The sequence below is a fragment of the Bombyx mandarina genome, chromosome A1, assembly GCF_030267445.1.
Source record: "Bombyx mandarina strain Sakado chromosome A1, ASM3026744v2".
NCBI lineage: Eukaryota > Metazoa > Arthropoda > Insecta > Lepidoptera > Bombycidae > Bombyx > Bombyx mandarina.
The window spans coordinates 7,372,471-7,386,026 of NC_143234.1; the positions used below are offsets into that span (position 1 = coordinate 7,372,471).

Here is a 13,556-nt window from a genome sequence, read left to right on the forward strand (position 1 = left end):
TAAATGCCGCCATCCACCATGAGATGAGTTCTAAAGCCTCAAGTACAGTACAACGCCCCACCGTTCAAACCGAAACGCATTATAGCTTCAGGGCAGAAATAGGCAGGGCGGTGGTACCTACCCGCGCAGACTCACAAGACGTCCTACCAACAGTAAACTCGCTGTATTATAAAAATACAGAAAATCGAATGTGATATTTTATCAAAAAAAATACAATTAGAAAAAATACCTCCCCTTTTTTTATTGCCCTTGTAAGCAGACGAGCATACGGCCCACCCGATGGTGAGAGTTTACCGTCGCCCATGGACTTCAGCAATGCCAGGGGCAGAGCCAAGCCGCTGCCTAATAGACTCTAGTCGTTAGACGTAACTGGCTCGTTGATTTTAAGACCCTCAAGCACCGATCACCGTCTTGGTCGAACCCGTCGCTTGTGACGAAGAGTTCGACGAGCGAACTAACCCATAGATACAGCCCACTGAGTTTCTCGCCGGACCTTCTCAGTGGGTCGCGATTCCGATCCCGTGACAGATTCAGCGAATCACTGCTCTTGCTAGGGTTAGTGTTAGCAAATTCTCTCAGATTGAGCCCGTGAGCTCGCCTACCCGTCCGGGCATAGCTAGAATAGCCTCTGAAGCTACCAGCGATTAGATTAGCTATAGAAAAAAAACTGTTATAACTCAGATCCCGGGATTTATTCCCTGTTGGAATCAGTGTTTTTCCTATGGATATATTTATTTTTCCGGGTCCGCATGTTTTCTTATTATCACGCATGTTTTTGAGACTAATCTTTCAATATTCGGATAATAAATTAATAAACACACATAAAATACAGCAACAGGTTTTTGGTAAATGTCAAATGAATAGTTTTTGCGTGACATTTATGATAAACAGGTTTGCTCAAATAAAGTCTGCGAGGCTCAAACGTTTGCCGAATCTTTATCAAGAATTGGCTACGCACGCGAATTATTAAATGAACTGCGATGATAAACATTTCCTTAATATTCTATTTTCATTGGCACTAGCACTTTTTATAATTAAAAATAGACTCTAAAGTCATTTGATCGCATTATATGCGTAAAGAAGATTAGTTGACTTTCTCGGCATAGTGAAGCAAGTCGTTGGGAAAAGGGTAAGGCCCCTCAATGCTGAAAAGGCATTCCAAATCAAGGATAGCCAATCTTCTCTGGATTGCGCAATTTTAATGCAATTTGTAGTTGCTACCTTCTTTATATCATCTTGCCATCTAGTATATGGTATATGACTACTCATACAGTCGCTTAAATAAATATCACTCAAGTCTGTGAAGGCACACGTTTGTAAAGTTCCCGAGAAAAATAATTAGTACCTACATACTTAATTCAATTTAGACATGACTTAAACAATATGATCTACGGAACATAAAAATGTAGTTTTATGTTTTTTTTTTTATTGCTTAGATGGGTGGACGAGCTCACAGCCCACCTGGTGTTAAGTTGTTACTGGAGCCCATAGACATCTACAATGTAAATGCGCCACCCACCTTGAGATATAAGTTCTAAGGTCTCAAGTATAGTTACAACGGCTACCCCACCCTTCAAACCGAAACGCATTACTGCTTCACGGCAGAAATAGGCAGGGTGGTGGTACCTACCCGCGCGGCCTCACAAGAGGTCCTACCACCAGTAATAGTAGTTTAAATATAGTTTATAGAAAATCCTTTAGAAAATAGACACAACAATTGTTAAAACTTTTAAGACTAATAAATTTCATGGCTCGGTTTAAGAAAATCATAGACATATTAGGGGTTAAAGTATGAAATTGCTGATTTGTGCTGAAAAATAAATTCGTTTTTTTTTTCAATTTAACATAATATTTATTTAATCAAAACATCTACCATTATTATCTATACATTACTCCCATCTAATAGGAAGGTAATTTATGCTTTTTCGATAGAACTCTGGTGATCTAGATTCTACAAACTGTGTGAAAGCATTTTGTACTGCCTCCTGGGAAGAAAACTTTTTATCACGTAGAAAATTGTCCAAATCACGAAAAAAAATGTTCCACATTTTTTAAAAGGAGAACCTATTTTTTTTTCTTTTTTTTTTTATTGCTTAGATGGGTGGACGAGCTCACAGCCCACCTGGTGTTAAGTGGTTACTGGAGCCCATAGACATCTACAACGTAAATGCGCCACCCACCTTGAGATATAAGTTCTAAGGGTCTCAGTATAGTTACCATTGTACCATTTCAAAAAAGTTTCACTGAAAAATCTCAAACCATGAAGGTTCTATGCCAACTCGAAGTACCTATTACAATAAAACGACAATTTCATACTTTAACCCCTATTAATTAATATACTTTACAGTTTTCGTGGACACGGACGACTATTCGAAATGTGAGTAAAAATCGTAAAACAAATTTTAATAATACAAATTGTGAACTGTTATACATATATGTGCATACAAATATAGTGAACGATTGGCGTATTATAAGGAAAAGTATAGTGACAGATGATTGAGCCGTTTTTAGTATTGTTTGTATACCGTGTATATTGTTGGTATGTCGTTGCGTACGTGAGGACGGTCGTGTTGACATGGTCACGGGACGACAACCAATCACGGGGGATCGCTGGAAAGGCACGGCACGCGTATAATAATGACATCAATTTATTTAAACTTTAGCCCCACTACAGGAGCAGAATTTAAGCGAATCAAAAGGCGAAAACTGAAAAAAATGACAATTTGCACTGCCTTTTCTAATCTATGTCAATTATTTCAAAAGTCGATTCGTGTATGAAAGTAGCTTTGAGATCGTTAAATTTAAACTGAAATACTTGATCCTCATTTTTTTCGTCAGACCGTGCGTGACGGTAATCACTCACCATCAGGCCTACAAGTTCAATATTCGAACACACTATATATAAAAATGAATTGCTGTTCGTTAGTCTCGCTAAAACCCGAGAACGGCTGGACCGATTTGGCTAATTTTGGTCTTGAATTATTCGTGGAAGTCCAGAGAAGGTTTAAAAGGTGAATAAATATGAAAATGCCCGGAATTATATAAAGACGTTTTGCGTAATTACTGGTGGTAGGACCTCTTGTGAGCCCGCGCGGGTGGGTACCACCACCCTGCCTATTTCTGCCGTGAAGCAGTAATGCGTTTCGGTTTGAAGGGTGGGGCAGCCGTTGTAACTATACTTGAGGCCTTAGAACTTGTATCTCAAGGTGGGTGGCGCATTTACGTTGTGGATGTCTATGGGCTCCAGTAACCACTTAACACCAGATGGGCTGTGAGCTCGTTCACCCATCCAAGCAATAAAAAAAAAAAAAAAGAAACAATTTTGTTTTTCCCTTGATGTCTCCCACATTGGACGGATTCCTTTTGTTTGTTTTAAGTTTAGGTCTTTTATTTAACGATTGAGGCACTACGAAGTCTGCCGGGTCAGCTGGTATTTTATAAATATGTATAACCACTTTTAGGGTTTAATCTCTCGTTTATGAAATCTCATGTTTCGAGCACTACAGTATTCGTGGGTGCAGAGACAACTCAGTTCTAATTATTTATACGACTCGAAAAAAAAAACCATTAACATATTACACTGCTTAAATACAAACCTTTAGTAGAGACCCGGGCGGTTCGTTTTTTTTTTTCAAACTTCGTCACAGACTATAACAAAACGCGGCTAAACGTTTGACGTGTGACGTCATTCGGGGCCACAACCGCTGAGCGAGCTAACCATAGAATATACATACAATAATTAGCCTAGCCACACGACATTATCAGTTTTGATTGGTGTTAATTTATTTGGAATTAATGTATGTATTTATACTAGTGGTGGGACCACGCAGTCGAAATTCGACTATAATTAATTGAAATTATAAGTTTGGACATCATTAAGGTTCTATTGGCAAAGACTATTATAATTCTTTAATCACAGATTTCGTCAAGACTCCACTATAGACAAATAATATTAAAGACAAACAATATTAACCTATTCTCAATTTGGTCACAGACTTTCAACAATAACAAAAGTTTGACAATAAATACAGAGTATATGTTTGTGTGCGTATGTGTTGTGTCAAATACATGGTAGCTGTGTAATGTTTTCTTTAATGATTTAATGTATTTTGGTACCAAATTAAAAAAATATATTAATATTCTACACTCCTTCTCTATATTCTCTATAAGTGTGAGAAATTTCATACTCCTCCGTTCGCGCAATTTTCGTAAAAAAGGGGTACAAAGTTTCTGCTTCACGTATTAATATATAGATTTATCGTTTTAAAATATGTATCTTTGATATCTATTTCGCTAAAGCAGTGATTGGATGATACCTATCTCTAATTTAAAACAATTTTATCCGCTTTTTTGCAGTTGGCGTCTAAGCCTTCATCCTCATGTTGTCTTCGTCATCGTTGAGGGTCGTGATTCTCCCGATTGTTGATGCTCTTCCACCTGTGGCTTCATAGAAACTATTATCTAAGATAGCTAAATTGAATCGGTTTTAATCATCCATATGACACTACTTAAACCTATTCAATTGTATGCAAAAACGTAATTATTTGGTGATAGAGAATCACATAAAAACAATCATACATCTCTGATAATTAGATCAATTGTTGGAGCTACCATCATTCGTAAAATCGCAATCAATGTAACAATTAAACAAAATTACACAAATATTATACAAAATTAATATTAAATCAGAATCGGGGTTGATGCATATTCAATATTAAGAGTTGTGATAAATTGAAATTTTATACAATTGGAAAAAAAACCTGAAAATCCTTATAAACCTTTCATATAGGCTATCTTCAATGAAACATGCTTATCTAAATAATATAGTGTCTTTACTTATGCCTCAATCAGTTTTCGTAAACGTCTTTGACATGTAGGTACCTAAACCTAAATTCTCTTCATCCTTCTTTTTGGCAATGTCATCTGTCATTCCTCCTTTACTTTTCTTCGATTTCCTCCAAATGGATTGAAGTCTTTCTGCCTAGATTTAGTAGTGGCCTTTTTAGTCGACACAACCTCCTACGCTAGCTACGTCTAGCTAAATAAATAAAAAACCTAAAAAAATTCACGTACCGTGAACACGCATGGATACGTCAGCTATATTTCTGACGCAAGTCCTGAGTTTGTGATTTCATAATAAAGTAACACTATAACACTTTTTGTGGCTTTCGTAAATTCGCAATTCCACAAAAAAAAAAACATGACAAGTTTTGATTGCGTCACGTTCATTTTCAAACGTTAAAATTAATTTTGTGATTACCCAATTACGATTTAGCGACTCTCGGCCGTATTATTCTGAATATATACTAGGTTTCATAACCAATACCCTACATACATATATTAGAAGCATAATGTTGAGTATCTATGGTATTAACATTTCAAATTCTAATTAATTATAGTACCGTACCTAAATATTGCAAATAACATACAAACTGCCACGTGATCATCTGAGTTAAGGTTAGTTGAAATAATCGCTGGGGAATTTATTTACGGATACCCGGTCGAGGGGGTAGCGGACCGGGTTATGCCGGACTCCGGCGCCTCCTAAGAGGAAGAAGTGGAGAAGAAAAGGGTCGAGGTCCTCCACCTCCTCCAATTTCTCACAGGAGACTACGCCTTGAAAAAGGCGCGCGGAAGCACTTGCCCCGCAGAACGACTACCGACTAAACCCCATCGAGCTCCAAAACACCGACTACACGAAACTTACGGTACCGCGGTGCGCGCCGAAAGTCTCGCCTTAGCCGGTACCCGTACTAATGTTAGGACGGGATTTCACGCTTCTAGCGCGTGCTGAAAATAATTTTGTGCCTGCTATTTCGAGTGATTTTTAGACAAAAGACATATAAAAATAGGTATTGCGTTTTTTATGTCCTAACTCACGTGGTTCTATCTACTATACTATTTTAAATCTTGTTGTTACTCTCTTTACAAAAGGAAATTCTGATTTTTATCTTCTAGGCATCACTTATCACAGGAGGCAGATTTGAATTGAGATTTCAAGGTAAAAACCCCAAGAACGTGCAGCGTCACCTATGCAATAATTAATTGAAATATTTAAATTCAACTCTTCAATCAATCAATCAGCAGTTTTCAGCAACTATCCAGAAAGGATTTTTTTTTAAATCTTGAAGTCCAACATCAACCTTGCCCCGGGTCAAAGTTCTCGATACCTGATAAATATTATAGGTAGGGGTCGTACTGAGGTCATCAGAAGTATCAATATATTTAATATACACAAAAAAGGCTTTTTTTTGCCTAGATGTGTGAACGAGCTCACAGCCCACCTGGTGTTAAGTGATTACTGGAACCCATAATCATCTACAACGTGAATGCGCCACACACCTTGAAATATATATTTTTTTATTGCCCTTGTAGGCAGACGAGCATACGCCCCATCTGATGGTGAGTGGTTACCGTCGCCCATGGACTTCAGCAATGCCATGGGCAGAGCAGAGCCGCTGCCTAAAAAAGCTCTAAGGTCTCAGTATAGTTACAACGGCTGCCCCACCCTTCAAACCGAAACGCATTATTGCTTCATGACAGAAATAGGCGGGGCGGTGGTACCTACCTACCTACCCGTAATATTTTTAGTTCGCTTGTTTGTCGCCCCAAAATATCGTTCCAATTTGTTTAAAACCAACTTATCTATGTACGAAACAACACTAGCAAGATTCAAATAACATTTATTTCAAATTAAATATCATCATAGCATACACGTTGAATGTCAAGACTCCGATTACAGTCCTAAGAAACGCAAATCCAAATATAGCCAGTCCTAAGAAACGAAACTCAGGGCCGTTGTTTTTCCTGGAATCTGATCGCAGCACTACTAACTTTGTTCAATTATGAATTTAAACAAACCATGAACCCAAACACATACAAAAAAACACATCCAGAACTTAACAAAGCTCACTGAGTTTCTCGCCATATCTTCTTAGTGGGTCGCGTTTCCGATCCGGTGGTAGATTCTGCGAAGCACTGCTCTTGCTAGGGTTAGTGTTAGCATCGCGCCCAGGTTAGAGCCCGTGAGCTCACCTACCCAACCGTCCGGGCGTAACTGGAATAGCCCAGAGCTCACTTACTCACCTAGTTACGTTGGTATAGGCTCTCAAGGCACATCAACAATAATGATTAATGACACATCAACATACAATTGCAATAAAAATATTTAAACGCTCTGGAACGAGTCTTTTTTTTTTAATGTTTCATTTGAATTTATTGATTAAGGAAAAAAGATTTGACCGTAAGACAATCTATACTAATATATAAATCTACAGTGGTTTTTACGTATGTTCCGTTATGACTACTGAACCAAGCATCCGATTGACTTAAAACTTGGTATCCATGTAGAAAATACACGTACTTAATGGATAGGCTAATATTTATTATGAGTGTTGGACTCCCTATACCACTTGCGGGGGCGTTGATGATGAGAATCTTTGTGGGGGTGAGAAATAGTAATGTTAATATTAAATGCCAAGCGAAGCGGACGGGTACAGCTAGTAATTTTCAAAACTATAGTTCAGTTTTTTAATGGTTCAGTTAAAATGCAGTCCACGAAACGAGTGCAAGCGGCCATTATTGTTGCGTAAGTTTGTCGTCAGCGGCGCGCCTTCGCCGCGGCACGTTGCCATTGGCCGCCGTGCGGGCGTGACCTTCGGCACGTTCTCATGGTGACTACGCGTTTTGAGCCACGTGAGATATAGGTACTTAATTTCTAGTCCGTGAATCACAATAATTCTGCGAAATCGGCACATAGCAATCGAGATAACGGTTATCGAAAAGCTATGTTCGAACTCACAGCAGAAAGATAAAAAAAAAAAATGCAGACAATTAAATCCGTTCGGCGGGAAATTAGAAAGTCTAGGTATTAGAGCGAAGTTTTTTATTAAAATGAATGCATTTTTATCTGTTCTTGATGCGTGTGCAAATTTTCGTAAGTTAATCAGACGTCTTGATGTTGTAAAAATGACATTCAAAAAGTCCGTTTTATGCAAACAAATATAGAGGTACATACATATTAAGCGTGTTTTTTTTTAAGATTTTGAAACTATTATATCTCATTTTAATAGTAAAATAAAATTATTATTGTGTTAAGTTACATTTTTAATTCAAGTATCCTTAATGTGTCGATACAAACAGGAAGATTAAAAGGATTTAAAAAATACGGGTTCCTGAGTTTGTTTCGTGGAGAATCTCGGAACTGGCTTATCTTGGAACCGTTGACCAAAGTACTTTAGTCATTTAATGAGTAGACTTGCAATTTGTATTGATTGTAAACGTTTTTTATTTTTTGGATTTCTTCATTTTCTCGGACTTTATGACTACATTTGTTTTTAATTGTGTTACCTCAGATCGTTTTTCTAGGTGAACTGCTTTCGACGATTCTTTTTTTTATTATTTGTGGACCCATTTAAATTTCATTGAGTTATCCCTAATAAGGCATATTGACTTGGACTACATTGATGAAATTCTCATTTTATTTTGTTTAAGACTTTTTTATTTATCCCATATTTTTTCTGTTGGAAATTATTAGATAAACGTAATTAAATAACGTTTAAATCCCTTTGATTGCAGTAGTTGGTAAGGCTCGTTCGCGCCCCTGGTATTAAGTACTTGCAGCAGTTCACAAAAATCACTAACGCTACTGTCGCTACCCACCTAGATGCATTAAATTAATCTTCTAATTCCATTGTTTCTGTGTAGGTAACACTAAAATCATAGATATAGAAGACGGAACTTCCGCACTATACGTCAAGATGGACGGAGGCGCTCACACTCTCGTCTCTATGGTATCCGGTATCTTTTTTATACCAGCCGGTCCAGAATGTCCTTTGGCCGTAAAAATCAAACAGAACCGAAATTATGTATTATACAAAAAGTATATTACACTTTGAGCCCCTGAACTAATAATTTAGCAAAGTTATATTTTTGAAGGATTGGCCGTTATAAAATATAGAAGGTCGTTTTAAAAGACAAATGAACGAATGTGAAATAATAAAGTATTTCTTTTTTACTACCTAACTTTTTAAAAAAATATTTAATCGTGGCTTTCATACCACAAAGTTCTCTTTGGTTTTTTTTCACCAAGACGGTGAGTTGTCAAATCTGTAACTTCTGAATGGTTTTTTTTATGATTAATGATCTCGTGGAGACACCATTGTTTCATAACAAAATAATACGCAATACTCACGCTCGAAATAGCATACTAGGAAATTTGGAGAAAACGTGCCTTGGTGGCGAAAATGAAAATATAGTTTGAAAACTACAAAGCTTTAATAGCAAGCCCCGAAATATAAATTTCAATGCTTTTTTTTATCAGTATTAGGTCAAAACAATAAGCGATCTTGGCAATGACTCTTGATACATGACTATCCTAAGAACGGTGACATTGCCATGACCTTGCGTGTGGGCACAACTATTTAAATACACCGGCGGACATACATTTTTTTAGGAATAGTCAACCGAAACTGTGACACGAGTTTTAGCCGTAGTTTAAAAACTATTTATACCGACGTTACCACTCGTACAAAAAATGAATTATGTAAATGTTAACACTGTACTGCTTTGAAACGATTCCTTTAAACGAACTCAAACTTTTATTTTTATTTTTATTATTATTATTATTATTGTGTATCGTATCAATAAGTAAATTGATTAGATTGTATTCTTCTACCCACTCATGTAAAGCTTTCCTTCTTTATAACTCAATTGTTGAGTTAAGCTCGTCATTTTTATATCTTATCGCAATTAGTGTATTATATTAACTGTGTGTACAAATAAAGAATAAAGAACAAAGTTCTTATAAAAGTATAATCTTGTATATATGCAAGCTTAACTTGAAAATGTCGTAAGCGAGATTCAAACATCTGTCAAATATCTTTGTTAAAGGCTACCTACCACATCACCGACGTGATTTGAACACGCAACCATCTGAAGGCACAATTTGGAGAAAAAATCGTTTTAGTTCAGTGTTAAATGTGAAATTAGAAACAGAGCTTGTGACATTTAAAAAAAAAAGCAAAGAATTCCGTTAAAATTGGCAATCACATTTTGGCACATTGTAGTTCTTATTTTGTAAACAGTACAGACAAGGTTAGCTTTTAATAGAATATTTGAAACTAGATTTTTTTTATAAATTGACTTACGTATTTCCCGTCGTGTTTAGAAAATATTAGTAATCGTGGTCTAAAAGATAAGACGCTTGGTTAATCGTGGTCTAAAAGATAAGACGCTTGGTGTGTCGTCGTCGTCGTGTCGAGCGATGCGACCGTGCCGGTGTTCAAACCCCACAGGCAGGAAATTTTTTAAACAACTTGAAAAAAAGAGAAGGTTCTCATGCAACAGCTTTTTCTTTTCTAGGTGAACCGGTTCTGATAATTATATTTATCATGATCTGACCATTAGTTTTTTATATTTAATATCTAATGCACATTTATTTCATTTCGACTACATTGATAGCATTCTCACTTTATTTTGAAGAAGTCTATTTAGTTTTTTGTTGAAATTTTATATAATTTTATCTAAGGGAAGATTTATCATGTGTAATATTTATCCAGGAACAACTTCTACAATAAAATTACTACATGGTATAATAAAAGATTAAACCAAAAATTACAACAACCTATAGTTTTTCATAATAGATGATAACAGGGCATATTGTGATCCGATAGTCTATAAGAACACATATCACTATCCTGCTTATATATATAGTGAAGCAGGCATGCATTCGAAGGGTAAAACGCTTTAGCAAATGAGATTGCGATCTTACATCTCAAGATGGGTGACGGTATTTACGCTATGATACCGACTACTAGCCACATAACATCAGATCTGTGAACTCACTCATCCAAATAGAGTAATGGGACGCAGAGCCAAAACATTAATATTTATGACTGTTGGTGAGCCTGTCTTGAATATGTAGGAAATTTTACAGTACTCAAAAAAATGAGGGCAGTTTATGGACTCCTGTTATCATTTTAAAGGGACGGTTGTGAGCTGGAAATAAATGGTGAGGTTTCAGATAATGGTCTGTCTATTTATAAACATACAGCACACAGCCTATGATATGTTTCAAACTGTAATTCTACTTATTTGCAGAGTATATACAAAGGTTGGAACGATCTCAATAACAACCACAATTGATTTTCTTCTTCTTCTTCTTTCTATCCAATTGCCCGCGGCTGGGGTGTAGGACTCAAATCAAATTCTTCCATTTGCATTGGTAAAAAAAAGAACAATTGCTTGTGCTTTGTTCTATTTTTATTCTTTAAAAGTTGTAAAAGTTGGTACTGGTAGTACCAATTAAAAATGCAAAATAGTCTGACAAAGTCTTATTGGTCAACATGAAAACAAAACTTGGTGCTAAAATAAATTAAGAAGTGTTTATTATAGCTTTATCCAATGCAATGTTTATGGAATTATCAATCAAAAGAGTGAAGTTACAAAACGAAATTCAACTTTGATTTTCAAAAAGGTTGTCATTTCTACACTAAAATAGCAAATTTCCATTTTTCAGTTTCCTTTTAGTCAGCATGGTAACCCACCCACCAGCTTAGGCACACGATATTTCCTACAATGACTGAGTAAATATCTTCATAAAAAAGAAATTATAGAACCTTCACTGAACTGATATAATTGAGAAGACATTAGGTGTAACAAATTTTATGAAACTAAATGCCTTTCACTAAGTTAGCATGAAGCATAAATACTTCTAGAACATAAAAATAAAATCTTTTTTTTTAATGACTGCTTATAATCTTATTTCAAAATCTTGTAACAAACATTAGTAATTTACTGTACAAATTCAAAAATAATCAAAATTTAGCTTTTTTTCTCATTTAACATCACATATTATGTTTATTGAAAAGCGTTTTTTTATGTTTATTAAGTAAGCATTAATTTGCTTCTAAGCAACAAATTTAAATAGAGAATAAGTACATACTAACATCAATGCAAAAAAAAACTTACATACTTTTTAAATCTCCGTCAACTGTTTATGCCTGTGACATTGATTGATGTGATTTGGAATTTCAATGTTTTCCAATGCACTTAAACACTGATTTCAAAACAGTCATTAATCGGTATTGAGCGCAATTTACGGCATAGACTTATATTTTTACGTTTTCACTATTTCACAGGACGAATTTCATGAAACTCGGCGAATAGTGTACGAATTCACGATTTAAAATAAATGCTTAGAACTACATATTCACAAATCGCTGTTTCATTTTTGACAATCAGCTGATTTCAAAATGCTGAAGTGAATCATTTTGCACCCTCTATATATTATGATTTAGCTCTATGTTTTATGATTATTTTTCCCTAGTATTCTGCTTGCTTTGGCTGACGGTTTGCTTGTATGTTTGTAAGTTAGTTGAAATGTAGGTCAATCAAAAGGAATTAATTATGGAATGCTGACCATTCGATGCTCCTTATTACCGTGAACAGTGTCGATCTGATTCTTCGACATGATACGTACGTTTGTAGAATTTAATAAGGCTTAAAGTTTTTATTAGCTATGATCTAGGGACCGGAGTTCGGTCAAATAATGTGTGGGCCTGAAGATGTCTAGTTTATTTTATGTGCTGGCAGCACTATAATTGACTGCTCGGAATTCGCTAGAAGTAATAGTGTTCTGTGGCTGGGAAAGTAGAAACTGACTGTCGTTTATTCTATAAATAAGTAAGTGTTAGTAAATAGTATAGATGGAGAAGAAGTATATTATAAATTACTATCGGAATTAACTCAAAGAAGTGACAATTTCATGTCCATACTAAACAATGATAGTACCTAAACCATCAGGAATTAAAATATATAGTTATTAGGTGTAATATCATCATAAATCATAGTCATTAAACACTTAAACTCAGTGGTTTTATAGAAAGTGTGCCGGGAGTGTGCACATATGTTCACAAAGTCCATATTGTAGGGAAACTTAGCTCCTCGGGTTCTTGCAAAAAGTTACTGAAATGTTCTAATAAATACCACTATTTTACTGTGACATATGTATTTGATTGAAGATTGTTTTAGACTCAACACTGGCAATAATGGCGTCACATGAAGACAATTGCCATACTTAAAATAACAAGTTTTTAGACTTTTTACAGTGAGCACGAGAAACGAAATTATATGGATTATGTACGTATTTTATTTAGAAAATTGATGATTTCTTCAGGTTTAAACGTGTAGTAACGTTTAACATCTGACAAAGTGCATATGTGAGGGAAAATTAAATAAAGCTGCTGGACGTAACTTGTCATTTATCAGGTTCTTCGAACTTATGTCCCAAGGTGGGTGGCACCATTTACGTTGTTAAAGTCTATGACGTCCGATAATCATATAACACCAGGTGGGCCATGACCTCGTCCGCTCATCTAAGCAGTAAATAAAAATCCATCCCAATTGATTAAAGTCTCAAATGAATCAAGTTCATTTCATTACATTCCATAATTTAATTTATGATATAAATGTTAGATAATTAATTTCTATAGAAACATTTTATAATCTCGATATTAGCAACACTGACATCGTAAGAAACCAATTGCCATATTAAA

The 13,556-nt window shown here is 35.6% G+C and overlaps 2 protein-coding genes across 3 annotated transcripts in view; both read right to left on the minus strand.

Moving 5' to 3' along the window:
• Treh-2 (trehalase-2) overlaps positions 1-12,246 on the minus strand; it is an 80,572-nt gene extending 68,326 nt beyond the window's left edge. For both annotated transcript variants that reach the window (XM_028188530.2, XM_089739882.1), the window contains exon 1: positions 11,975-12,246. The gene's annotated coding sequence lies outside the window, so the exon portion shown is untranslated. The remainder of the gene's footprint in view (positions 1-11,974) is intronic.
• FoxP (forkhead box transcription factor P) overlaps positions 1-13,556 on the minus strand; it is a 210,920-nt gene that overhangs the window by 40,179 nt on the left and 157,185 nt on the right. The window lies entirely within an intron of this gene.